Source organism: Carcharodon carcharias, chromosome 2 (genome assembly GCF_017639515.1).
Source record: "Carcharodon carcharias isolate sCarCar2 chromosome 2, sCarCar2.pri, whole genome shotgun sequence".
NCBI lineage: Eukaryota > Metazoa > Chordata > Chondrichthyes > Lamniformes > Lamnidae > Carcharodon > Carcharodon carcharias.
Window position 1 is genome coordinate 237,577,986 of NC_054468.1, and position 25,229 is coordinate 237,603,214.

Consider the following 25,229-nt stretch of genomic DNA (forward strand, 5'->3'; position numbering starts at 1 on the left):
GTATGTGATAATAAAATACTTGTTTGTTTTCAACATCACCAGAAAGCCTGCTGCTGGAATATGTTTTGCATTAGAAAAAATCATTCCCAGGATAGGGAAATACATGCACCTTACACACAGACATCCTAATTACTGACTGCAAGGAAGCACATAAATCCCGGCTGTAATAGAGGTTCATTAGGAGTCTGTTCAATATCAATCCAATACTTTATGGAGAGCATAAGATCGAATCATTTTCAGTCCATGTACAGCCATTCTGCAACACTGCCCCCGGTAACAGTTTAAAAACTCCCTCCCAGCTCATACCAGCCTTTCTCTAAAATAAATTCATTCCGGGGAGTCATTCTCCATCCTGATCAGCCCCCTCCTCCCAGTGGATATCACTCCCCGTGGGCTTTTCAACCAGAATTTTTCACTCTTCCCCCTCCTGAAATGGACTTTTCAGGGAAGTTTCCCCGGGTAACGGGCGCCCTATAATGCTTTACCCACGTGGATCAGCCATCAGGATTGAGCCTAAAATCACCGGTTGATTAACCACACGGGTCAGAGAGCAGAGCCTAGCCCTGTTCCCACGTGTGTATCAGAGGGAGATAGGGAGTGGAGGGTCCAGAGACATGTTAATGCTTTCCAGCATTCTCTGCTTTTACCTCAGAATGTCAGCAACCCAAGATAATTTGGTTTTGGATTAATAAATAATTGTATATTTATTATGTATAACGAAAGGCACTGCACTCTTGTAAAGGATACATTACTGGAGTCCGAATTGATCAGAACCACGCCTGGTGCCCGAGGATTCGCCACATGAAAATCCAAATTTGGATTTGGATTTGGAACTCGGTTTTGGTTGAAGTATTTGTGACAGCAAGAAACACGAGGACTTGTAACCTTCCCTCTCCTTCCCCCTGTCGCTCCATTCCCCTCCATCTTCTCCCCATTATCTACCCCTTCTCCGTCCCCCTCCCATCCCATCCTCGTTACCTGTCCCTTCTCTGTCCCTTACCACCCACCCCCCCCACCCCACCCCCTCACCCCCCAGTGTCATGAACGAGTCTCTGGAGTGGTTGGGCTCCGCACGCAGCTGGACAATGAATGTCCAAGGTTCAAGGCCACCTGTCACATGGTGACCTCAGCCTGGAGCAGAGTGAAGGGTCCCACCGTGAGATGAAGCAATGGCGGAGGGGTGAGGTGGGTGGGGGGGTTTGCAGGGGTTGAATAAATAAGGAATGCCCAATTTCCCAGTCGTTGGAACTTTTAGCAAGAGGTTCAAAGAGAGGTGACTGGCGGGGAGCGGGAAATATTTCCCATTTGAAAAGCATTCACATTCCATTGAGCGAGTCCCCCACGGGATTTAAAACCCACTCGTAGAATCATAGAAAATTCACAACACAGAGAAAGGCCATTGGGCCCATCGTGACGGTGTTGGTGCAGGGAGTTGGTGCTACCCCAGTCTAAAATCACCTATTGATTAACCACACGGTTCAGAGAGCGGAACCCAGCCCTGTTGCCACATGTGTATCAGCGGGAGACAGGGAGTGGAGGGCCCAGAGACAAATACCCACCCCCCCCCCCCCCCCCCCCCCCCCACACACACACACACACACACACAAACACTCCACCCTCACCCCCACACATGCTGGTGCTTATCCACCCTCCTGCACTCGGCCTAATTGGAGATCAGTGACCCTCAGGGGGTATAGGAGGGTGGAACATGCCGGGAAACATTTCCTGGACCGGCACACACACGACGGGCCGAATGGCCTCTACTGTGGGGTATTGCTCAGTGGGGCGTGAGATGCAGCGAACAAGAAGGACACATGCCAGGGGGTTGGGGTGGGGGGGTGGGGGAAGAGACATCGCCTCTAAATTTAAGTTGCAAAATTTCAACTTACTGCTTCTGCATAAGAAGGTGAAGAGGGTGAGGAGGAGGATGCAGCCTCTCAGGACAGCGGTTTCCATGGGCGAGACCCAAAACGTTGCCATTTTCCTGAAACCTCGGCTTGGAGCAAGGGACCGCAAGCCTGTGTGGTCTCACCGAGAAGGCATTGGGATGGAGTCCCCTGGCTCGCTGGAGTTTGAATGAAGCTTGTTCCCGGGTGGAGCGGCTCTTGCGGCGCTGTCCCTGGTGCTGAAACCCGCTGGGCGCCTCCCCTCCGGGGAAATGCCCAGGTTTAACCGGCTCTCCTGCGAAAATAAATGATTGTTTTTTTTTTTTTGGAAGCTCGCATTAATATTTCAACTTCGAGGAGTGCGCATCACCGCAATAAAACAGAGTGCTCATCGTTCAAACCGCCTCCGATCAATTTAAGCGACAGAAAGAGAGAGACGCGTCCAAACTCAGAGCCCCCAACGCCTCCTCGGTGGCTGGAACTTGGGCCAAGGCTGCTCAAGGAAACCTCCCCACAACCGCCACCCCCCCCCCCCCCCCCCCCACCCCCCAACAAAGTTTTCCACTCACACTCATCAAAGTTTAATTAAAACCCGCATCTTCGCATAAAACCTGCCAGGTTTTAAATCGAAAGGCATCCTAAGAGACAGGCTGCTCTGGTCCCTGGCTTGTGGATTGATTAATTGGGCTCCTGTCCAACACGACATGGGTGGAGGGGGGGGTGGGGGTTGGGGGGGAAATAATACCGAATTCTTTCTCCAAGCCGGTCCGACACTTCGCTGTCCTTGGGCTGTGGGCTGTTCCATAGGGCAAGGCTTGCTGAATGTAGGACCGGTCCCCAACACTTCCCCCCAACACAGAGAGACCGCAGTCAGAATTGTCAGGAGCGGCTCTCCACAAACAGACACACACACATTAGTGAACAGAGGGAGCTGGTCTTCGCTGACATGTGTGGAGAGGACTAACCTGGGTGAGGAGCGGCAGAATGCCAGCTCCTCCGGATTCTGTCAGAAGGAGGGGTGGGGGGGGGTGTGGAGGTAGGCGGGGAGTGGGACTCGGGCACTGGACCTGAATCGTGTTTCTGGAAAATGATTCGGACAGGCGATAAGTATTTGAAGTTTCTGCACCTGCACCAAGTGGAGTTTGGCGGTTTAAAGGGACGATGTATTAATTGAGCTGACAGCACAAAGCTCTGGAAACCGACATGGAAATCACCTGGAAGAATGGGCTGATCACGTTCTGTCTGGGGGGGGGGGTTTATTGTGACTGAAGCATTCGAAATACCTCAGGAGCTTTGATTAAAGATCCCAGCGCCCCCTCCCCACCCCCCCCCCCCCCCCCCCCCAAAGCCTCGCCCAGTGAATTATTCCAACATTTAAACAGTGCCAAACTCCGAGCATTTGGCCAAGCCCTCTCCTTCACCCCGAACCCTCACAGCTCATGTCTGGTACGAATCTCATCTTCTCGGCACCTTGTCAAAAGCTGTACATGGCGAGGAACATTGAACACTCCCTACACATTGCTGCTCATTCATTTCACTGCTATCTCTAGTAAATATTGGAGGTTTGCCACATACTTTCCGACTGAGTGACCATCACTGTTCTTGATGCAACTGAATAAACTAGCTGTATCAAATCAGCGCAGGCATTGTATGGACCTGGAGAAAGTTGTGATCACCAGGGAAAGTGAGAAAGAGAGATGAACAGAGAGTGAGGGAGAGAGAGGGAGAGAGAAGAACAGAGAAAGAGGGAGAGGCAGAGAGATGAGCAGAGAGTGAGGGGGAGAGAGAGAGAGAAGAACAGAGAAAGAGGGAGAGACAGAGAGATGAACAGAGACAGGAAATAGAACTGAGAGATCCAGGATAAATAAAGATAAAATATAGAACTAAACATAACAAAATAGATCTATGAGAGAGATGGTGGCATAGTGGTAATGTCATTGGACTAGTAATCCCGAGACCCAGGTGGTTGCCCTCTGAAATGGTCTCACAAGCCAGTCAGTTCCAGGACAATTAGGAATGGGCAACAAACGCTGATCCTGGCAATGATACCCACACCCCATGAAAAGATAAAGAAATAAATAGAGACAGTGATAGAGGTAAGGAGAAGATTGAGATAGAGAGGATTGAGATATAAAAAAAAGAGATAGAGACCAGATGCAGCAAGAGATATGGAGAACCATACAAATTGGGAGAGAGATAGAGTGTGAGAGAAATAGTGGCAAGATAGTTTGGTCAGAGACAGAAAGATTGTAAAAGTCGAAAAATAAGCAGAGACAGGAACAAAAGTGAGCAGAAAGATGGAGAAAGCGACAGAGGGAAGAGCAGAACTGCCTGTGAACAAATTGACTTGCTGGAGAGAGAATAAAATAAAGAGTTAAATGGAGAAAGATAGGAGCAAACATGATAAATTAGTCATTATTGAATAACAAACAGAATGGGAGAGGCAGAGAAATAGAATAAAGGATGAACTGAAGGAGACAGAGAGAGGAAAGACAAATAGTGGAGAGATAGAGAACTGAAGTATAGAGAGGGAGAGAGAAACATAGAGAGAAAGAGGAGACTGAATAATATAAATAGAAACAGAGAGTGGAAACTGGAGAAGAGAGAGAGAATGCGATGGGGCAGTTTCACTCTCGGAAGGTGATGGAACCACACACACACACACACACACACACACTAGAGAGGGTGCAGAGGAGATTTACCAGGATGTTGCCTGAGCTGGAGAGTTTTAGTTATGAGGAGAGATTGGATAGACTGGGGTTATTTTCCCTGGAGCAGAGGAGATTGAGAGGTGGGGGGGGGGGGGGGGGGGGGTGTGGTTGGGGGACATGATTGAAGTGTATAAAATTATGTGGGGCATAGATAGGGTTGACAGGAAGGAACTTTTCCCCTTGATGGAGGGATCAATAACCAGGGGGTATAGATTTAAGCTAAGGGGCAGGAGATTGAGAGGGGGTGTGACGAAGAATTTTTTCACCCAGAGGGTGGTGGGAATCTGGAACTCACTGCCTGAAAGGGTGGTAGAGGCAGAAACCCTCTTAACATTTAAGAAGTATTTGGATGTGCAATTGTGATGCCATGGCATTCAGGGCTGTGGGCCTAGTGCTGGAAAATGGGATTAGAACAGTTAGGTACTTGTTTGACCAGCGCAGACTCGATGGGCCGAAGGGCCATTTTCTGTGCTGTAAACATCTGTGACTCTATGACACACACACACACATACACAAACAAACACTAACCCTGGTTTTGCAGTTTCAGGTCCTGCGAGACCATGTGTAAAGCAGTCCTGTCCCGCAACGATTCATTGTGGAGCTGGTCCTTGTCCCTGCCTTTTTTCCGGCTGTGCCGATGTGTGAGCGGAGAAGCCTCTGATTCCCGGACGGTATTGGCGCTCCTCTCCCTGACTGAGCAGGGCTGCAGACTCCAGTCTGTGTTCACACTCAATCTCCCGGTAAGGAGGGGCGGGGGGGACTACAGGCTCCGAACCCGTTCACAGGCGCTACTGCTTCAGTCTGCACCAGTGCACATGGTCACTCTGGCTGCCTTACTCCCGGACAATCTAAAAACAACGAACCAACTTGGCAAAAAAGCCAGTGTGTGTATGTCAGTGTGTGTGAGTATGTCAGTGTGTGTGAGTATGTCAGTGTGGTGTGGAGCATGTCAGTGTGTGTGAGTATGTCAGTGTGTGTGAGTATGGCAGTGTGATGTTGAGCATGTCAGTGTGTGTAAGTATGTCAGTGTGTGTGAGTATGTCAGTGTGTGGAGTATGTCAGTGTGTGTGAGTATGTCAGTCTGTGGAGTATGTCAGTGTGTGTGAGTATGTCAGTGTGTGTGTGTTTGTCAGTGTGTGTGAGTATGTCAGTGTGTGGAGTATGTCAGTGTGTGTGAGTATGTCAGAGTGTGTGAGTATGTCAGTGTGTGTGAGTATGTCAGTGTGTGGAGTATGTCAGTGTGGTGTGAGTATGTCAGTGTGAGTGAGTATGTCAGTGTGAGTGAGTATGTCAGTGTGTGTGAGTATGTCAGTGTGTGTGAGTATGTCAGTGTGGTGTGGAGCATGTCAGTGTGTGTAAGTATGTCAGTGTGTGTGAGTATGTCAGTGTGTGTGAGTATGTCAGTGTGTGGAATATGTCAGTGTGTGTGAGTATGTCAGTGTGTGTGTGTGTATGGCAGTGTATGTGAGTATGTCAGTGTGTGGAGTATGTCAGTGTGTGTGAGTATGTCAGTGTGTGGAGTATGTCAGTGTGTGTGAGTATGTCAGTGTGTGTGAGTATGTCAGTGTGTGGAGTATGTCAGTGTGTGTGAGTATATCAGTGTGTGGAGTATGTCAGTGTGTGTGGAGTATGTCAGTGTGTGTGGAGCATGTCAGTGTGTGGAGTATGTCAGTGTAGTGTGAGTATGTCAGTGTGTGTGAGTATGTCAGTGTGTGTGAGTATGTCAGTGTGTGTGGAGTATGTCAGTGTGTGTGAGTATGTCAGTGCGTGTGTGTATGTCAGTGTGTGTAAGTATGTCAGTGTAGTGTGGAGTATGTCAGTGTGTGTGAGTATGTCAGTGTGTGTGTGTATGTCAGTGTGTGTGAGTATGTCAGTGTGTGTGAGTATGTCAGTGTAGTGTGGGGTATGCCAGTGTGGTGTGGAGTATGTCAGTGTGTGTGAGTATGTCAGTGTGTGTGAGTATGTCAGTGTAGTGTGGAGTATGTCAGTGTAGTGTGGAGTATGTCAGTGTGTGTGAGTATGTCAGTGTGTGTGAGTATGTCAGTGTGTGTGAGTATGTCAGTGTGTGTGAGTATGTCAGTGTAGTGTGGAGTATGTCAGTGTGTGTGAGTATGTCAGTGTGTGTGAGTATGTCAGTGTGGTGTGGAGTATGTCAGTGTGTGTGAGTATGTCAGTGTGTGTGTGTATGTCAGTGTGTGTGAGTATGTCAGTGTAGTGTGGAGTATGTCATTGTGTGTGAGTATGTCAGTGTGTGTGTGTATGTCAGTGTGTGTGAGTATGTCAGTGTAGTGTGGAGTATGTCAGTGTGTGTAAGTATGTCAGAGTAGTATGGGGTATGACAGTGTGTGTGAGTATGTCAGTGTGTGTGAGTATGTCAGTGTAGTGTGGGGTATGTCAGTGTGTGTGTGTGTATGTCAGTGTGTGTGAGAATGTCAGTGTGTGTGAGTATGTCAGTGTGTGTGAGTATGTCAGTGTGTGTGAAAATGTCAGTGTGGTGTGGAGTATGTCAGTGTGTGTGAGTATGTCAGTGTGTGTGAGTATGTCAGTGTGTGTGAGAATGTCAGTGTGTGTGAGTATGTCAGTGTGTGTGAGTATGTCAGTGTGTGTGAAAATGTCAGTGTGGTGTGGAGTATGTCAGTGTGTGTGAGTATGTCAGTGTGTGTGAGTATGTCAGTGTGTGTGAGAATGTCAGTGTAGTGTGGAGTATGTCAGTTTGTGTGAGTATGTCAGTGTGTGTGAGTATGTCAGTGCAGTGTGGAGTATGTCAGTGTGTGTGAGTATGTCAGTGTGGGTGAGTATGTCAGTGTGTGTGAGTATGTCAGTGTAGTGTGGGGTATGTCAGTGTAGTGTGGAGTATGTCAGTGTGTGTAAGTATGTCAGTGTAGCGTGGGGTATGTCAGTGTAGTGTGGAGTATGTCAGTGTGTGTGAGTATGTCAGTGTAGTGTGGAGTATGTCAGTGTGGTGTGGAGTATGTCATTGTGTGTGAGTTGTCAGTGTGTGTGAGTATGTCAGTGTGTGTGAGTGTGTCAGTGTGTGTGTGTATGTCAGTGTGTGTGAGTATGTCAGGGTAGTGTGGAGTATGTCAGTGTGTGTGAGTATGTCAGTGTGTGTGAGTATGTCAGTGTGTGTGAGTATGTCAGAGTGTGTGTGTATGTCAGTGTGTGTGAGTATGTCAGTGTGTGTGAGTATGTCAGTGTGTGTGAGTATGTCAGTGTGTGTGAGTATGTCAGTGTGTGTGAGTATGTCAGTGTGTGTGAGTATGTCAGTGTAGTGTGGAGTATGTCAGTGTGTGTGAGTATGTCAGTGTGTGTGAGTATGTCAGTGTGAGTGAGTATGTCAGTGTGGTGTGGAGTATGTCAGTGTGTGTGAGTATGTCAGTGTGTGTGAGTATGTCAGTGTGTGTGAGTATGTCAGTGTAGTGTGGAGTAAGTCAGTGTGTGTGAGTATGTCAGTGTGTGTGAGTATGTCAGTGTAGTGTGGAGTATGTCAGTGTGTGTGAGTATGTCAGAGTAGTGTGGAGTATGTCAGTGTGGTGTGGAGTATGTCAGTGTGTGTGAGTATGTCAGTGTGTGTGAATATGTCAGTGTGTGTGTGTATGTCAGTGTGTGGAATATGTCAGTGTGTGTGAGTATGTCAGTGTGTGTGTGTATGTCAGTGTGTGGAGAATGTCAGTGTGTGTGAGTATGTCAGTGTGTTTGTGCATGTCAGTGTGTGTGAGTATGTCAGTGTGTGTGAGTATGTCAGTGTGTGTGAGTATGTCAGAGTAGTGTGGAGTATGTCAGTGTGGTGTGGAGTATGTCAGTGTGTGTGAGTATGTCAGTGTGTGTGAATATGTCAGTGTGTGTGTGTATTTCAGTGTGTGTGAGTATGTCAGTGTGTGTGAGTATGTCAGTGTGGTGTGGAGTATGTCAGTGTGTGTGAGTATGTCAGTGTGTGTGTGTATGTCAGTGTGTGGAGCATGTCAGTGTGTGTGAGTATGTCAGTGTGTGTGTGCATGTCAGTGAGAGTGAGTATGTCAGTGTGTGTGAGTATGTCAGTGTAGTGTGGAGTATGTCAGTGTTTGTGAGTATGTCAGTGTGTGTGAGTATGTCAGTGTGTGTGAGAATGTCAGTGTAGTGTGGAGTATGTCAGTGTGTGTGAGTATGTCAGTGTGTGTGAGTATGTCAGTGCAGTGTGGAGTATGTCAGTGTGTGTGAGTATGTCAGTGTGTGTGAGTATGTCAGTGTGTGTGAGTATGTCAGTGTAGTGTGGGGTATGTCAGTGTAGTGTGGAGTATGTCAGTGTGTGTAAGTATGTCAGTGTAGTGTGGGGTATGTCAGTGTAGTGTGGAGTATGTCAGTGCAGTGTGGAGTATGTCAGTGTGTGTGAGTATGTCAGTGTAGTGTGGAGTATGTCAGTGTGGTGTGGAGTATGTCATTGTGTGTGAGTTGTCAGTGTGTGTGAGTATGTCAGTGTGTGTGAGTGTGTCAGTGTGTGTGTGTATGTCAGTGTGTGTGAGTATGTCAGGGTAGTGTGGAATATGTCAGTGTGTGTGAGTATGTCAGTGTGTGTGAGTATGTCAGTGTGTGTGAGTATGTCAGAGTGTGTGTGTATGTCAGTGTGTGTGAGTATGTCAGTGTGTGTGAGTATGTCAGTGTGTGTGTGTATGTCAGTGTGTGTGAGTATGTCAGTGTGTGTGAGTATGTCAGTGTGTGTGAGTATGTCAGTGTGTGTGAGTATGTCAGTGTAGTGTGGAGTATGTCAGTGTGTGTGAGTATGTCAGTGTGTGTGAGTATGTCAGTGTGAGTGAGTATGTCAGTGTGGTGTGGAGTATGTCAGTGTGTGTGAGTATGTCAGTGTGTGTGAGTATGTCAGTGTGTGTGAGTATGTCAGTGTAGTGTGGAGTATGTCAGTGTGTGTGAGTATGTCAGTGTGTGTGAGTATGTCAGTGTAGTGTGGAGTATGTCAGTGTGTGTGAGTATGTCAGAGTAGTGTGGAGTATGTCAGTGTGGTGTGGAGTATGTCAGTGTGTGTGAGTATGTCAGTGTGTGTGAATATGTCAGTGTGTGTGTGTATGTCAGTGTGTGTGAGTATGTCAGTGTGTGTGAGTATGTCAGTGTGTGTGTGTATGTCAGTGTGTGGAGTATGTCAGTGTGTGTGAGTATGTCAGTGTGTGGAGTATGTCAGTGTGTGTGAGTATGTCAGTGTGTGTGTGTATGTCAGTGTGTGGAGAATGTCAGTGTGTGTGAGTATGTCAGTGTGTTTGTGCATGTCAGTGTGTGTGAGTATGTCAGTGTGTGTGAGTATGTCAGTGTGTGTGAGTATGTCAGAGTAGTGTGGAGTATGTCAGTGTGGTGTGGAGTATGTCAGTGTGTGTGAGTATGTCAGTGTGTGTGAATATGTCAGTGTGTGTGTGTATTTCAGTGTGTGTGAGTATGTCAGTGTGTGTGAGTATGTCAGTGTGGTGTGGAGTATGTCAGTGTGTGTGAGTATGTCAGTGTGTGTGTGTATGTCAGTGTGTGGAGTATGTCAGTGTGTGTGAGTATGTCAGTGTGTGTGTGCATGTCAGTGAGTGTGAGTATGTCAGTGTGTGTGAGTATGTCAGTGTAGTGTGGAGTATGTCAGTGTGTGTGAGTATGTCAGTGTGTGTATGTATGTCAGTGTGTGGAGTATGTCAGTGTGTGTGAGTATTTCAGTGTGTGTGAGTATGTCAGTGTGGTGTGGAGTATGTCATTGTGTGTGAGTATGTCAGTCTGTGAGTATGTCAGTGTGTGTGAGTATTTCAGTGTGTGGAGTATGTCAGTGTGTCTGTGTATGTCAGTGTGTGGACTATGTCAGTGTGTGTGAGTATGTCAGTGTGTGGAGTATGTCAGTGTGTGTGAGTATGTCAGTGTGTGTGAGTATGACAGTGTGTGTGAGTATGTCAGAGTGTGTGAGTATGTCAGTGTGGTGTTGAGCATGTCAGAGTGTGTAAGTATGTCAGTGTGTGTGAGTATGTCAGTGTGTGGAGTATGTCAGTGTGTGTGAGTATGTCAGTGTGTGTGTGTTTGTCAGTGTGTGTGAGTATGTCAGTGTGTGGAGTATGTCAGTGTGAGTGAGTATGTCAGTGTGTGTGTGTATGTCAGTGTGTGTGAGTATGTCAGTGTGTGGAGTATGTCAGTGTGGTGAATGTCAGTGTGAGTGAGTATGTCAGTGTGGTTTGGAGTATGTCAGTGTGTGTGAGTATGTCAGTGTGTGTCTGTATTTCAGTGTGTGTGAGTATGTCAGTGTGTGTGAGTATGTCAGTGAATGTGAGTATGTCAGTGTGTGTGAGTATGTCAGTGCGGTGTGGAGTATGTCAGTGTGTGTGAGTATGTCAGTGTGTGTGAGTATGTCAGTGTGTGTGTGTATGTCAGTGTGTGTGAGTATGTCAGTGTGTGAGTATGTCAGTGTAGTGTGGGGTATGCCAGCGTGGTGTGGAGTATGTCAGTGTGTGTGAGTATGTCATTGTGTGTGAGTATGTCAGTGTAGTGTGGAGTATGCCAGTGTGTGTGAGTATGTCAGTGTGAGTGAGTATGTCAGTGAGTGTGAGTATGTCAGTGTGTGTGAGTATGTCAGTGTGTGTGAGTATGTCAGTGTGTGTGAGTATGTCAGTGTGTGTGAGTATGTCAGTGTGAAGTGGAGTATGTCAGTGTAGTGTGGAGTATGTCATTGTGTGTGAGTATGTCAGTGTGTGTGTATATGTCAGTGTGTGTGAATAGGTCAGTGTAGTGTGGAGTATGTCAGTGTGTGTAAGTATGTCAGTGTAGTGTGGGGTATGTCAGTGTGTGTGAGTATGTCAGTGTGTGTGAGTATGTCAGTGTAGTGTGGAGTATGACAGTGTATGTAAGTATGTCAGTGTAGTGTGGGGTATGTCAGTGTGTGTGAGTATGTCAGTGTGTGTGAGTATGTCAGTGTGTGTGAGTATGTCAGTGTAGTGTGGAGTATGTCAGTGTGTGTGAGTATGTCAGTGTGTGTGAGTATGTCAGTGTGAGTGAGTATGTCAGTGTGGTGTGGAGTATGTCAGTGTGTGTGAGTATGTCAGTGTGTGTGAGTATGTCAGTGTGTGTGAGTATGTCAGTGTAGTGTGGAGTAAGTCAGTGTGTGTGAGTATGTCAGTGTGTGTGAGTATGTCAGTGTAGTGTGGAGTATGTCAGTGTGTGTGAGTATGTCAGTGTGGTGTGGAGTATGTCAGTGTGGTGTGGAGTATGTCAGTGTGTGTGAGTATGTCAGTGTGTGTGAGTATGTCAGTGTGTGTGTGTATGTCAGTGTGTGGAGTATGTCAGTGTGTGTGAGTATGTCAGTGTGTGTGTGTATGTCAGTGTGTGGAGAATGTCAGTGTGTGTGAGTATGTCAGTGTGTTTGTGCATGTCAGTGTGTGTGAGTATGTCAGTGTGTGTGAGTATGTCAGTGTGTGTGAGTATGTCAGAGTAGTGTGGAGTATGTCAGTGTGGTGTGGAGTATGTCAGTGTGTGTGAGTATGTCAGTGTGTGTGAATATGTCAGTGTGTGTGTGTATTTCAGTGTGTGTGAGTATGTCAGTGTGTGTGAGTATGTCAGTGTGGTGTGGAGTATGTCAGTGTGTGTGAGTATGTCAGTGTGTGTGTGTATGTCAGTGTGTGGAGCATGTCAGTGTGTGTGAGTATGTCAGTGTGTGTGTGCATGTCAGTGAGAGTGAGTATGTCAGTGTGTGTGAGTATGTCAGTGTAGTGTGGAGTATGTCAGTGTTTGTGAGAATGTCAGTGTGTGTGAGTATGTCAGTGTGTGTGAGTATGTCAGTGTGTGTGAGTATGTTAGTGTGGCGTGTTGTATGTCAGTGTGTGTGAGTATGTCAGTGTGTGTGAGTATGTCAGTGTGTGTGAGAATGTCAGTGTAGTGTGGAGTATGTCAGTGTGTGTGAGTATGTCAGTGTGTGTGAGTATGTCAGTGCAGTGTGGAGTATGTCAGTGTGTGTGAGCATGTCAGTGTGGGTGAGTATGTCAGTGTGTGTGAGTATGTCAGTGTAGTGTGGGGTATGTCAGTGTAGTGTGGAGTATGTCAGTGTGTGTAAGTATGTCAGTGTAGTGTGGGGTATGTCAGTGTAGTGTGGAGTATGTCAGTGCAGTGTGGAGTATGTCAGTGTGTGTGAGTATGTCAGTGTAGTGTGGAGTATGTCAGTGTGGTGTGGAGTATGTCATTGTGTGTGAGTTGTCAGTGTGTGTGAGTATGTCAGTGTGTGTGAGTGTGTCAGTGTGTGTGTGTATGTCAGTGTGTGTGAGTATGTCAGGGTAGTGTGGAGTATGTCAGTGTGTGTGAGTATGTCAGTGTGTGTGAGTATGTCAGTGTGTGTGAGTATGTCAGAGTGTGTGTGTATGTCAGTGTGTGTGAGTATGTCAGTGTGTGTGAGTATGTCAGTGTGTGTGTGTATGTCAGTGTGTGTGAGTATGTCAGTGTGTGTGAGTATGTCAGTGTGTGTGAGTATGTCAGTGTGTGTGAGTATGTCAGTGTAGTGTGGAGTATGTCAGTGTGTGTGAGTATGTCAGTGTGTGTGAGTATGTCAGTGTGAGTGAGTATGTCAGTGTGGTGTGGAGTATGTCAGTGTGTGTGAGTATGTCAGTGTGTGTGAGTATGTCAGTGTGTGTGAGTATGTCAGTGTAGTGTGGAGTATGTCAGTGTGTGTGAGTATGTCAGTATGTGTGAGTATGTCAGTGTAGTGTGGAGTATGTCAGTGTGTGTGAGTATGTCAGAGTAGTGTGGAGTATGTCAGTGTGGTGTGGAGTATGTCAGTGTGTGTGAGTATGTCAGTGTGTGTGAATATGTCAGTGTGTGTGTGTATGTCAGTGTGTGTGAGTATGTCAGTGTGTGTGAGTATGTCAGTGTGTGTGTGTATGTCAGTGTGTGGAGTATGTCAGTGTGTGTGAGTATGTCAGTGTGTGGAGTATGTCAGTGTGTGTGAGTATGTCAGTGTGTGTGTGTATGTCAGTGTGTGGAGAATGTCAGTGTGTGTGAGTATGTCAGTGTGTTTGTGCATGTCAGTGTGTGTGAGTATGTCAGTGTGTGTGAGTATGTCAGTGTGTGTGAGTATGTCAGAGTAGTGTGGAGTATGTCGGTGTGGTGTGGAGTATGTCAGTGTGTGTGAGTATGTCAGTGTGTGTGAATATGTCAGTGTGTGTGTGTATTTCAGTGTGTGTGAGTATGTCAGTGTGTGTGAGTATGTCAGTGTGGTGTGGAGTATGTCAGTGTGTGTGAGTATGTCAGTGTGTGTGTGTATGTCAGTGTGTGGAGTATGTCAGTGTGTGTGAGTATGTCAGTGTGTGTGTGCATGTCAGTGAGTGTGAGTATGTCAGTGTGTGTGAGTATGTCAGTGTAGTGTGGAGTATGTCAGTGTGTGTGAGTATGTCAGTGTGTGTATGTATGTCAGTGTGTGGAGTATGTCAGTGTGTGTGAGTATGTCAGTGTGTGTGAGTATGTCAGTGTGGTGTGGAGTATGTCATTGTGTGTGAGTATGTCAGTGTGTGAGTATGTCAGTGTGTGTGAGTATGTCAGTGTAGTGTGGAGTATGTCAGTGTGTGTGAGTATGTCAGTGTGTGTGAGTATGTCAGTGTGTGTGAGTATGTCAGTGTAGTGTGGAGTATGTCAGTGTGTGTGAGTATGTCAGTGTGTGTGAGTATGACAGTGTGTGTGAGTATGTCAGAGTGTGTGAGTATGTCAGTGTGGTGTTGAGCATGTCAGAGTGTGTAAGTATGTCAGTGTGTGTGAGTATGTCAGTGTGTGGAGTATGTCAGTGTGTGTGAGTATGTCAGTGTGTGTGTGTTTGTCAGTGTGTGTGAGTATGTCAGTGTGTGGAGTATGTCAGTGTGAGTGAGTATGTCAGTGTGTGTTTGTATGTCAGTGTGTGTGAGTATGTCAGTGTGTGGAGTATGTCAGTGTGGTGAATGTCAGTGTGAGTGAGTATGTCAGTGTGGTTTGGAGTATGTCAGTGTGTGTGAGTATGTCAGTGTGTGTCTGTATTTCAGTGTGTGTGAGTATGTCAGTGTGTGTGAGTATGTCAGTGAATGTGAGTATGTCAGTGTGTGTGAGTATGTCAGTGTGGTGTGGAGTATGTCAGTGTGTCTGAGTATGTCAGTGTGTGTGAGTATGTCAGTGTGTGTGTGTATGTCAGTGTGTGTGAGTATGTCAGTGTGTGAGTATGTCAGTGTAGTGTGGGGTATGCCAGCGTGGTGTGGAGTATGTCAGTGTGTGTGAGTATGTCATTGTGTGTGAGTATGTCAGTGTAGTGTGGAGTATGCCAGTGTGTGTGAGTATGTCAGTGTGAGTGAGTATGTCAGTGAGTGTGAGTATGTCAGAGTGTGTGAGTATGTCAGTGTGTGTGAGTATGTCAGTGTAGTGTGGAGTATGTCAGTGTGTGTGAGTATGTCAGTGTGTGTGAGTATGTCAGTGTGAAGTGGAGTATGTCAGTGTAGTGTGGAGTATGTCATTGTGTGTGAGTATGTCAGTGTGTGTGTATATGTCAGTGTGTGTGAATAGGTCAGTGTAGTGTGGAGTATGTCAGTGTGTGTAAGTATGTCAGTGTAGTGTGGGGTATGTCAGTGTGTGTGAGTATGTCAGTGTGTGTGAGTATGTCAGTGTAGTGTGGAGTATGACAGTGTGTGTAAGTATGTCAGTGTAGTGTGGGGTATGTCAGTGTGTGTGTGTATGTCAGTGTGTGTGAGAATGTCAGTGTGTGTGAGTATGTCAGTGTGTGTGAGTATGTCAGTGTGGTGTGGAGTATGTCAGTGTGTGTGAGTATGTCAGTGTGTGTGAGTATGTCAGTGTGTTTGAGTATGTCAGTGTAGTTTGGAGTATGTCAGTGTGTGTGAGTATGTCAGTGTGTGTGAGTATGTCAGTGTAGTGTGGAGTATGTCAGTGTATGTGAGTATGTCAGTGTGTGTGAGTATGTCAGTGTGTGTGAGAATGTCAGTGTAGTGTGGTGTATGTCAGTGTAGTGTGGAGTATGTCAGTGTGTGTAAGTGTGTGAGTGTAGTGTGGGGTATGTCAGTGTAGTGTGGAGTATGTCAGTCTAGTGTGGAGTATGTCAGTGTGGTGTGGAGTATGTCATTGTGTGTGAGTATGTCAGTGTGTGTGAGTATGTCAGTGTGTGTGAGTGTGTCAGTGTGTGTGAGTAAGTCAGTGTGTGTGAGTATGTCAGTGTAGTGTGGAGTATGTCAGTGTGTGTGAGTATGTCAGTGAGTCTGAGTATGTCAGTGTGTGTGAGTATGTCAGAGTGTGTGTGTATGTCAGTGTGTGTGAGTATGTCAGTGTGTGTGTGTATGTCAGAGTGTGTGAGTATGTCAGTGTGTGTGAGTATGTCAGTGTGTGTGAGTATGTCAGTGTGTGTGTGAGTATGTCAGTGTGGTGTGGAGTATGTCAGTGTAGTGTGGAGTATGTCAGTGTGTGTGAGTATGTCAGTTTGTGTGAGTATGTCAGTGTGTGTGAGTATGTCAGTGTGAGTGAGTATGTCAGTGTGTGTGAGTATGTCAGTGTGTGTGAGTATGTCAGTGTGGTGAATGTCAGTGTGAGTGAGTATGTCAGTGTGGTGTGGAGTATGTCAGTGTGTGTGAGTATGTCAGTGTGTGTGAGTATGTCAGTGTGGTGTGGAGTATGTCAGTGTGTGTGAGTATGTCAGTGTTTGTGAGTATGTCAGTGTAGTGTGGAGTATGTCAGTGTAGTGTGGAGTATGTCAGTGTGGTGAATGTCAGTGTGAGTGAGTATGTCAGTGTGGTGTGGAGTATGTCAGTGTGTGTGAGTATGTCAGTGTGTGTCTGTATGTCAGTGTGTGTGAGTATGTCAGTGTGTGTGAATATGTCAGTGTGTGTGAGTATGTCAGTGTGTGTGAGTATGTCAGTGTGGTGTGGAGTATGTCAGTGTGTGTGAGTATGTCAGTGTGTGTGAGTATGTCAGTGTGTGTGTGTATGTCAGTGTGTGTGAGTATGTCAGTGTGTGAGTATGTCAGTGTAGTGTGGGGTATGCCAGCGTGGTGTGGAGTATGTCAGTGTGTGTGAGTATGTCAGTGTGTGTGAGTATGTCAGTGTAGTGTGGAGTATGTCAGTGTAGTGTGGAGTATGCCAATGTGTGTGAGTATGTCAGTGTGAGTGAGTATGTCAGTGTGTGTGAGTATGTCAGTGTGTGTGAGTATGTCAGTGTGCGTGAGTATGTCAGTGTAGTGTGGAGTATGTCAGTGTGTGTGAGTATGTCAGTGTGTGTGAGTATGTCAGTGTGAAGTGGAGTATGTCAGTGTAGTGTGGAGTATGTCATTGTGTGTGAGTATGTCAGTGTGTGTGTATATGTCAGTGTGTGTGAGTAGGTCAGTGTAGTGTGGAGTATGTCAGTGTGTGTAAGTATGTCAGTGTAGTGTGGGGTATGTCAGTGTGTGTGAGTATGTCAGTGTGTGTGAGTATGTCAGTGTAGTGTGGAGTATGTCAGTGTGTGTAAGTATGTCTGTGTAGTGTGGGGTATGTCAGTGTGTGTGTGTATGTCAGTGTGTGTGAGAATGTCAGTGTGTGTGAGTATGTCAGTGTGTGTGAGTATGTCAGTGTGTGTGAGTATGTCAGTGTGGTGTGGAGTATGTCAGTGTGTGTGAGTATGTCAGTGTGTGTGAGTATGTCAGTGTGTGTGAGTATGTCAGTGTGGTTTGGAGTATGTCAGTGTGTGTGAGTATGTGAGTGTGTGTGAGTATGTCAGTGTAGTGTGGAGTATGTCAGTGTATGTGAGTATGTCAGTGTGTGTGAGTATGTCAGTGTGTGTGAGAATGTCAGTGTAGTGTGGTGTATGTCAGTGTAGTGTGGAGTATGTCAGTGTGTGTAAGTGTGTGAGTGTAGTGTGGGGTATGTCAGTGTAGTGTGGAGTATGTCAGTCTAGTGTGGAGTATGTCAGTGTGGTGTGGAGTATGTCATTGTGTGTGAGTATGTCAGTGTGTGTGAGTATGTCAGTGTGTGTGAGTGTGTCAGTGTGTGTGAGTAAGTCAGTGTGTGTGAGTAGGTCAGTGTAGTGTGGAGTATGTCAGTGTGTGTGATTATGTCAGTGTGTCTGAGTATGTCAGTGTGTGTGAGTATGTCAGAGTGTGTGTGTATGTCAGTGTGTGTGAGTATGTCAGTGTGTGTGTGTATGTCAGAGTGTGTGAGTATGTCAGTGTGTGTGAGTATGTCAGTGTGTGTGAGTATGTCAGTGTGTGTGAGTATGTCAGTGTGGTGTGGAGTATGTCAGTGTAGTGTGGAGTATGTCAGTGCGTGTGAGTATGTCAGTTTGTGTGAGTATGTCAGTGTGTGTGATTATGTCAGTGTGAGTGAGTATGTCAGTGTGGTGTGGAGTATGTCAGTGTGTGTGAGTATGTCAGTGTGTGTGAGTATGTCAGTGTGGTGTGGAGTATGTCAGTGTGTGTGAGTATGTCAGTGTTTGTGAGTATGTCAGTGTAGTGTGGAGTATGTCAGTGTAGTGTGGAGTATGTCAGTGTGTTTGAGGATGTCAGTGTGTGTGAGTATGTCAGTGTAGTGTGGAGTATGTCAGTGTGTGTGAGTATGTCAGAGTGGTGTGGAGTATGTCAGTGTAGTGTGGAGTATGTCATTGTGGTGTGGAGTTTGTCAGTGTGTGTGAGTATGTCAGTGTGTGTGAATATGTCAGTGTGTGTGTGTATGTCAGTGTGTGTGAGTATGTCAGTGTGTGTGAATATGTCAGTGTGTGTGTGTATGTCAGTGTGTGCGAGTATGTCAGTGTATGTGAGTATGTCAGGGTGTGTGTGTATGTCAGTGTGTGGAGTATGTCAGTGTGTGTGAGTATGTCAGTGAGTGTGAGTATGTCAGTGTGTTTGTGTATGTCAGTGTGTGTGTGTATATCAGTGTGTGGAGTATGTCAGTGTGTGTGAGTAAGTCATTGTTTGTGTGTATGCCAATGTGTGAAGTATGTCAGTGTGTGTCAGTATGTCAGTTTGACTGAGTATGTCAGTGTGGTGTGGAGTATGTCAGAGTGTGTGAGTATGTCAGTGTGTGTGAGTAAGTCAGTGTGTGTGTGTATGTCAGTGTGTGTGAGTATGTCAGTGTGTGTGAGTATGTCAGTGTAGTGTAGAGTATGTCAGTGTGTGTGAGTATGTCAGTGTGTGGAATATGTCAGTGTGTGGAATATGTCAGTGTGTGTGAGTATGTCAGTGTGTGTGAGTATGTCAGTGTGTGGAGTATGTCAGTGTGTGTGAGTATATCAGTGTGTGGAGTATGTCAGTGTGTGTGAGTATGTCAGTGTGTGAGTATGTCAGTGTGTGTGGAGTATGTCAGTGTGTGTGAGTATGTCAGTGTGTGGAGTATGCCAGTGTGTGTGAGTATATCAGTCTGTGGAGTATGTCAGAGTGTGTGGAGTATGTCAGTGTGTGTGGAGCATGCCAGTGTGTGGAGTATGTCAGTGTAGTGTGAGTATGTCAGTGTGTGTGAGTATGTCAGTGTGTGTGAGTACGTCAGTGTGTGTGAGTATGTCAGTGTGTGTGGAGTATGTCAGTGTGTGTGAGTATGTCAGTGCGAGTGTGTATGCCAGTGTGTGTAAGTATGTCAGTGTAGTGTGGAGTATGTCAGTGTGTGTGAGTATGTCAGTGTGTGTGAGTATGTCAGTGTAGTGTGGAGTATGTCAGTGTGTGTGAGTATGTCAGTGTATGTGAGTATGTCAGTGTGTGTGTGTATGTCAGTGTGTGTGAGTATGTCAGTGTGTGTGAGTATGTCAGTGTAGTGTGGGGTATGCCAGTGTGGTGTGTAGTATGTCAGTGTGTGTGAGTATGTCAGTGTGTGTGAGTATGTCAGTGTAGTGTGGAGTATGTCAGTGTAGTGTGGAGTATGTCAGTGTGTGTGAGTATGTCAGTGTGTGTGTGTATGTCAGTGTGTGTGAGTATGTCAGTGTGTGTGAGTATGTCAGTGTAGTGTGGAGTATGTCAGTGTGTGTGAGTATGTCAGTGTGTGTGAGTATGTCAGTGTGGTGTGGAGTATGTCAGTGTGTGTGACTATGTCAGTGTGTGTGTGTATGTCAGTGTGTGTGAGTATGTCAGTGTAGTGTGGAGTATGTCATTGTGTGTGAGTATGTCAGTTTGTGTGTGTATGTCAGTGTGTGTGAGTATGTCAGTGTAGTGTGGAGTACGACAGTGTGTGTAAGTATGTCAGAGTAGTGTGGGGTATGTCAGTGTGTGTGAGTATGTCAGTGTGTGTGAGTATGTCAGTGTAGTGTGGATTATGTCAGTGTGTGTAAGTATGTCAGTGTAGTGTGGGGTATGTCACTGTGTGTGTGTGTATGTCAGTGTGTGTGAGAATGTCATTGTGTGTGAGTATGTCAGTGTGTGTGAGTATGTCAGTGTGGTGTGGAGTATGTCAGTGTGTGTGAGTATGTCAGTGTGTGTGAGTATGTCAGTGTTTGTGAGAATGTCAGTGTGTGTGTGTATGTCAGTGTGTGTGAGTATGTCAGTGTGTGTGAGTATGTCAGTGTGTGTGAGTATGTCAGTGTAGTGTGGAGTATGTCAGTGTGTGTGAGTATGTCAGTGTGTGTGAGTATGTCAGTGTGAAGTGGAGTATGTCAGTGTAGTGTGGAGTATGTCATTGTGTGTGAGTATGTCAGTGTGTGTGTATATGTCAGTGTGTGTGAGTAGGTCAGTGTAGTGTGGAGTATGTCAGTGTGTGTAAGTATGTCAGTGTAGTGTGGGGTATGTCAGTGTGTGTGAGTATGTCAGTGTGTGTGAGTATGTCAGTGTAGTGTGGAGTATGTCAGTGTGTGTGAGTATGTCAGTGTAGTGTGGGGTATGTCAGTGTGTGTGTGTATGTCAGTGTGTGTGAGAATGTCAGTGTGTGTGAGTATGTCAGTGTGTGTGAGTATGTCAGTGTGTGTGAGTATGTCAGTGTGGTGTGGAGTATGTCAGTGTGTGTGAGTATGTCAGTGTGTGTGAGTATGTCAGTGTAGTTTGGAGTATGTCAGTGTGTGTGAGTATGTCAGTGTGTGTGAGTATGTCATTGTAGTGTGGAGTATGTCAGTGTATGTGAGTATGTCAGTGTGTGTGAGTATGTCAGTGTGTGTGAGAATGTCAGTGTAGTGCGGTGTATGTCAGTGTAGTGTGGAGTATGTCAGTGTGGGTAAGTGTGTGAGTGTAGTGTGGGGTATGTCAGTGTAGTGTGGAGTATGTCAGTCTAGTGTGGAGTATGTCAGTGTGGTGTGGAGTATGTCATTGTGTGTGAGTATGTCAGTGTGTGTGAGTATGTCAGTGTGTGTGAGTGTGTCAGTGTGTGTGAGTAAGTCGGTGTGTGTGAGTATGTCAGTGTAGTGTGGAGTATGTCAGTGTGTGTCAGTATGTCAGTGTGTCTGAGTATGTCAGTGTGTGTGAGTATGTCAGAGTGTGTGTGTATGTCAGTGTGTGTGAGTATGTCAGTGTGTGTGTGTATGTCAGTGTGTGTGAGTATGTCAGTTGTGTGAGTATGTCAGTGTGGTGTGGAGTATGTCAGTGTAGTGTGGAGTATGTCAGTGTGTGTGAGTATGTCAGTTTGTGTGAGTATGTCAGTGTGTGTGAGTATGTCAGTGTGAGTGAGTATGTCAGTGTGGTGTGGAGTATGTCAGTGTGTGTGAGTATGTCAGTGTGTGTGAGTATGTCAGTGTGGTGTGGAGTATGTCAGTGTGTGTGAGTATGTCAGTGTTTGTGAGTATGTCAGTGTAGTGTGGAGTATGTCAGTGTAGTGTGGAGTATGTCAGTGTGTGTGAGGATGTCAGTGTGTGTGAGTATGTCAGTGTAGTGTGGAGTATGTCAGTGTGTGTGAGTATGTCAGAGTGGTGTGGATTATGTCAGTGTAGTGTGGAGTAAGTCAGTGTGGTGTGGAGTATGTCAGTGTGTGTGAGTATGTCAGTGTGTGTGAATATGTCAGTGTGTGTGTGTATGTCAGTGTGTGTGAGTATGTCAGTGTGTGTGAATATGTCAGTGTGTGTGTGTATGTCAGTGTGTGTGAGTATGTCAGTGTGTGCGAGTATGTCAGTGTATGTGAGTGTGTCAGGGTGTGTGTGTATGTCAGTGTGTGGAGTATGTCAGTGTGTGTGAGTATGTCAGTGAGTGTGAGTATGTCAGTGTGTTTGTGTATGTCAGTGTGTGTGAGTAAGTCATTGTGTGTGTGTATGCCAATGTGTGAAGTATGTCAGTGTGTGTCAGTATGTCAGTTTGACTGAGTATGTCAGTGTGGTGTGGAGTATGTCAGAGTGTGTGAGTATGTCAGTGTGTGTGAGTAAGTCAGTGTGTGTGTGTATGTCAGTGTGTGTGAGTATGTCAGTGTGTGTGAGTATGTCAGTGTAGTGTAGAGTATGTCAGTGTGTGTGAGTATGTCAGTGTGTGGAGTATGTCAGTGTGTGGAATATGTCAGTGTGTGTGAGTATGTCAGTGTGTGTGAGTATGTCAGTGTGTGGAGTATGTCAGTGTGTGTGAGTATATCAGTGTGTGGAGTATGTCAGTGTGTGTGAGTATGTCAGTGTGTGAGTATGTCAGTGTGTGTGGAGTATGTCAGTGTGTGTGAGTATGTCAGTGTGTGGAGTATGTCAGTGTGTGTGAGTATATCAGTGTGTGGAGTATGTCAGTGTGTGTGGAGTATGTCAGTGTGTGTGGAGCATGTCAGTGTGTGGAGTATGTCAGTGTAGTGTGAGTATGTCAGTGTGTGTGAGTATGTCAGTGTGTGTGAGTACGTCAGTGTGTGTGAGTATGTCAGTGTGTGTGGAGTATGTCAGTGTGTGTGAGTATGTCAGTGCGTGTGTGTATGTCAGTGTGTGTAAGTATGTCAGTGTAGTGTGGAGTATGTCAGTGTGTGTGAGTATGTCAGTGTGTGTGAGTATGTCAGTGTAGTGTGGAGTATGTCAGTGTGTGTGAGTATGTTAGTGTGTGTGAGTATGTCAGTGTGTGTGTGTATGTCAGTGTGTGTGAGTATGTCAGTGTGTGTGAGTATGTCAGTGTAGTGTGGGGTATGCCAGTGTGGTGTGTAGTATGTCAGTGTGTGTGAGTATGTCAGTGTGTGTGAGTATGTCAGTGTGGTGTGGAGTATGTCAGTGTGTGTGAGTATGTCAGTGTGTGTGTGTATGTCAGTGTGTGTGAGTATGTCAGTGTAGTGTGGAGTATGTCATTGTGTGTGAGTATGTCAGTTTGTGTGTGTATGTCAGTGTGTGTGAGTATGTCAGTGTAGTGTGGAGTATGACAGTTTGTGTAAGTATGTCAGAGTAGTGTGGGGTATGTCAGTGTGTGTTAGTATGTCAGTGTGTGTGAGTATGTCAGTGTAGTGTGGAGTATGTCAGTGTGTGTAAGTATGTCAGTGTAGTGTGGGGTATGTCACTGTGTGTGTGTGTATGTCAGTGTGTGTGAGAATGTCAGTGTGTGTGAGTATGTCAGTGTGTGTGAGTATGTCAGTGTGGTGTGGAGTATGTCAGTGTGTGTGAGTATGTCAGTGTGTGTGAGTATGTCAGTGTGTGTGAGAATGTCAGTGTAGTGTGGAGTATGTCAGTGTGTGCGAGTATGTCAGTGTGTGTGAGTATGTCAGTGTAGTGTGGAGTATGTCAGTGTGTGTGAGTATGTCAGTGTGGGTGAGTATGTCAGTGTGTGTGAGGATGTCAGTGTAGTGTGTGGTATGTCAGTGTAGTGTGGAGTATGTCAGTGTGTGTAAGTATGTCAGTGTAGTGTGGGGTATGTCAGTGTAGTGTGGAGTTTGTCAGTGCAGTGTGGAGTATGTCAGTGTGTGTAAGTATGTCAGTGTAGTGTGGAGTATGTCAGTGTGGTGTGGAGTATGTCATTGTGTGTGAGTATGTCAGTGTGTGTGAGTATGTCAGTGTGTGTGAGTGTGTCAGTGTGTGTGAGTATGTCAGTGTGTGTGAGTATGTCAGTGTGTGTGAGTATGTCAGTGTAGTCTGGAGTATGTCAGTGTGTGTGAGTATGTCAGTGTGTGTGAGTATGTCAGTGTGTGTGAGTATGTCAGTGTGTGTGTGTATGTCAGTGTGTGTGAGTATGTCAGTGTGTGTGAGTATGTCAGTGTGTGTGAGTATGTCAGTGTAGTGTGGAGTATGTCAGTGTGTGTGAGTATGTCAGTGTGTGTGAGTATGTCAGTGTGTGTGCGTATGTCAGTGTGAGTGAGTATGTCAGTGTGGTGTGGAGTAGGTCAGTGTGTGTGAGTATGTCAATGTGTGTGAGTATGTCAGTGTGTGTGAGTATGTCAGTGTAGTGTGGAGTATGTCAGTGTGTGTGATTATGTCAGTGTGTGTGAGTATGTCAGTGTAGTGTGGAGTATGTCAGTGTGTGTGAGTATGTCAGAGTAGTGTGGAGTATGTCAGTGTGGTGTGGAGTATGTCAGTGTGTGTGAGTATGTCAGTGTGTGTGAATATGTCAGTGTGTGTGTGTATGTCAGTGTGTGTGAGTATGTCAGTGTGTGTGAGTATGTCAGTGTGTGTGTGTATGTCAGTGTGTGTGAGTATGTCAGTGTGTGTGTGTATGTCAGTGTGTGGAGTATGTCAGTGTGTGTGAGTATGTCAGTGTGTGGAGTATGTCAGTGTGTGTGAGTATGTCAGTGTTTGTGTGTATGTCAGTGTGTGTGAGTATGTCAGTGTGTGTGAGTATGTCAGTGTGTTTGTGCATGTCAGTGTGTGTGAGTATGTCAGTGTGTGTGAGTATGTCAGTGTGTGTGAGTATGTCAGTGTGTGTGAGTATGTCAGTGTGGTGTGGAGTATGTCAGTGTGTGTGAGTATGTCAGTGTGTGTGTGTATGTCAGTGTGTGGAGTATGTCAGTGTGTGTGCGTATGTCAGTGTGTGTGTGCATGTCAGTGTGTGTGAGTATGTCAGTGTGTGTGAGTATGTCAGTGTAGTGTGGAGTATGTCAGTGTGTGTGAGTATGTCAGTGTGTGTATGTATGTCAGTGTGTGGAGTATGTCAGTGTGAGTGAGTATGTCAGTGTGTGTGAGTATGTCAGTGTGGTGTGGAGTATGTCATTGTGTGTGAGTATGTCAGGGTGTGATTATGTCAGTGTGAGTGAGTATGTCAGTGTAGTGTGGAGTATGTCAGTGTGTGTGAGTATGTCAGTGTGTGTGAGTATGTCAGTGTGTGTGAGTATGTCAGTGTAGTGTGGAGTATGTCAGTGTGTGTGAGTATGTCAGTGTGTGTGAGTATGACAGTGTGTGTATGTCAGAGTGTGTGAGTATGTCAGTGTGGTGTTGAGCATGTCAGTGTGTGTAAGTATGTCAGTGTGTGTGAGTATGTCAGTGTGTGGAGTATCTCAGTATGTGTGAGTATGTCAGTGTGTGTGTGTTTGTCAGTGTGTGCGAGTATGTCAGTGTGTGGAGTATGTCAGTGTGAGTGAGTATGTCAGTGTGTGTGTGTATGTCAGTGTGTGTGAGTATGTCAGTGTGTGGACTATGTCAGTGTGGTGAGAGTATGTCAGTGTGAGTGAGTATGTCAGTGTGGTGTGGAGTATGTCAGTGTGTGTGAGTATGTCAGTGTGTGTGTGTATGTCAGTGTGTGTGAGTATGTCAGTCTGTGTGAGTATGTCAGTGTGTGTGAGTATGTCAGTGTGGTGTGGAGTATGTCAGTGTGTGTGAGTATGTCAGTGTGTGTGTGTACGTCAGTGTGTGTGAGTATGTCAGTGTGTGAGTATGTCAGTGTAAT